At 38.8% G+C, this 2,236-nt stretch overlaps 1 protein-coding gene across 3 annotated transcripts in view; it reads left to right on the forward strand.

Annotated features, from left to right (window-relative positions):
- Positions 1–411, forward strand: part of LOC307078471 (uncharacterized protein C1orf21 homolog) — a 25,211-nt gene extending 24,800 nt beyond the window's left edge. For all 3 annotated transcript variants that reach the window (XM_079740310.1, XM_079740312.1, XM_079740311.1), the window contains exon 6: positions 1–411. This exon is cut by the window's left edge and continues 1,730 nt beyond it. The gene's annotated coding sequence lies outside the window, so the exon portion shown is untranslated.
- Positions 412–2,236: the final 1,825 nt, after the last annotated feature.

Consider the following 2,236-nt stretch of genomic DNA (forward strand, 5'->3'; position numbering starts at 1 on the left):
CACCGTCTGAGCTCAGCTTAAAGGGATAGAGGTGTGGTTGCCGTGGAGACGTAGAGCTGATTGCATTTCTGTTGGCATCATTATGTGTGATACTTCCTGTCTGTTATTTTGAATATCTTTTTTTGTTTTTCTATTAAAAATCAAAAAGCACTCAAGCTCTTATCTCCGTGTGTGTGTGTGTGGTGTGGTGTGGTGTGTGTGTGTGTTTTCTTGGATAATGCCAGGCGTCGATGAGGGAATACAATTACTGGAACCTCAAAGCCTGCTTTTTGCACCCTGGTGGTACAATGCCCTAACAGCAGGCCTAAGGCACTATTCATTATACTACCAAATGGATGATATTGTGTTATTTTAAACCATGACCTTCAAAGATGCATCATGTAGGCTATCTTTGTGTGTTTTCCGCCTCATACAACGCTATAAATAACATTAGGTAAAAGGTTTCAAAAAACAATATTTTAAATTGCTCTGAAAATGTTAGAACTTTAAGCAACCAAGTTGCATTATAGTCAATTCTGACTTTTAAAATGTGTAACAGGCTAGCGCTAAAGAAGGCCGTGTAGGAATGTACATTGTGTTGAATGCTTGTGACTTTCTGAGCTGATGGTTTAGTAGTAAAGCATCAGTTCTCCAAATTGAGTCGGCTTCTTTAATAGCTGTATCTCTCGCCCTCAGACTCCCTCTCTCGCTGGGTTGAAAAGGTTCCTAACAGCACAGCGGTCTAATCAACAGCCACCATGTTGTGCATGAAGTAAATGAAAGGATCCCTTTGGGCCAGTACTCTGAGCAAGACTCTCCTGTTTGTGTGTGAGAGAGCGAGAGAGAGAGGCTAAGAGGAACAGCGAGTGAGAATGATGGTGTCATAGAGATGGAGAATACTGAATACTGTGTGTGTGTGTGTGTGTGTGTGTGTGAGACAGAGATGGAGTCAGAGAGCGAGAGAAAGAGAGGTGGAAGGGGGGAGACGGGGGAGAGACACAGACGACGGATGTTGCAGTTAACCTCAGACAGGAATATGGGCAAGACAATGTTCTTTCCACTGTGACGTAATACCTAATAAAGGGGCCATTGCTCTCTGCTGTGTGTGTGTGTGTGTGTGTGTGTGTGTGCGCCTTTGCATGCTATGTGTCATAAGAAAGTGGTTTTGTGAGTATTCATGAGGGTACAGTAAGTTCCTCATGTTGGGGATGTTTAATTTGACTCTCTAACCCTGTAGACAGCGATACTTGGGAGATAACAAGGTGATAGACAGAGAACGAAGACCAAAAGACTACAACACGGTCTATTGACCCAAGTATGGAATGACATTTGAGTGAGTATTCAATTAATTCATACATTTTTCAATAAAGGAATAGGTCTTGGAAATAAATTATGACTATTGAATAAATCCTAAAATAAATTATTGAGCCAAAATATATATAAAGAAATATATATTAGCCTATATTGTGAAATAAACATGTTTTTTAAAATTACTTATTTATTTAAGGGGACTTCAATTCCATGTTTACAAATGTATTCAATTCAGGGATTTTGTAACTCAAGGCAACGGTTATTTATTTCAGTGGGCTTTTATTTCATTATGCCACATTTATTTCCATCTGTTAAATTCAAACTCGTGGGGTGTGGTTAGACCAAAGCAACGGCACCACCACCGCATTCCAGTATAGTACGTGGTGGTAATGTCGTAGCCCCGCCCACTAAAGACAAACCCGCCAATAATGAGTTCGAGCCAAATCTGCTGCCGCACTAGTAGTACCCAGAGCTATTTAGATTAGACTCTCTCTAAATGGTTCTACCCATAGACATGCTAACACCATGAATGCCTACTGTCCTTCCGTCCACTGGTAATTCACATAAATTCCGTTTTGCTGTATATTCAATGATTCAGCTCTGTTCTCCTTCTGTTGGTTTGGTCTGAGATAAACGGTTCAGTGCTGTTCTCGTTATGTTGGGTTTGGTCTGAGATAACCACGCCCCACTCACTTGTACATAAAACAAGAAAAATAGCTTGGAAACAAATGTTGCGTAATTCAATAAATATTTGAATTTTGAAACAAATCTTCCTTGAAATCAATAAATGTAGCATTCTGAAATAAAAGTATATTGACAAATCAAGATCTTTATATTTATATCTATTTCCACATTTATTGCCTCATTTGTTTATTTTAGGATTTATTTAATATTCGTTTTTATTTATTTCATGGGCATATTTATTCATCAATGTGTTTTTTTACTT

This window comes from Pollachius pollachius (genome assembly GCF_949987615.1).
Source record: "Pollachius pollachius genome assembly, chromosome: 7".
Taxonomy (NCBI): Eukaryota; Metazoa; Chordata; class Actinopteri; order Gadiformes; family Gadidae; genus Pollachius; species Pollachius pollachius.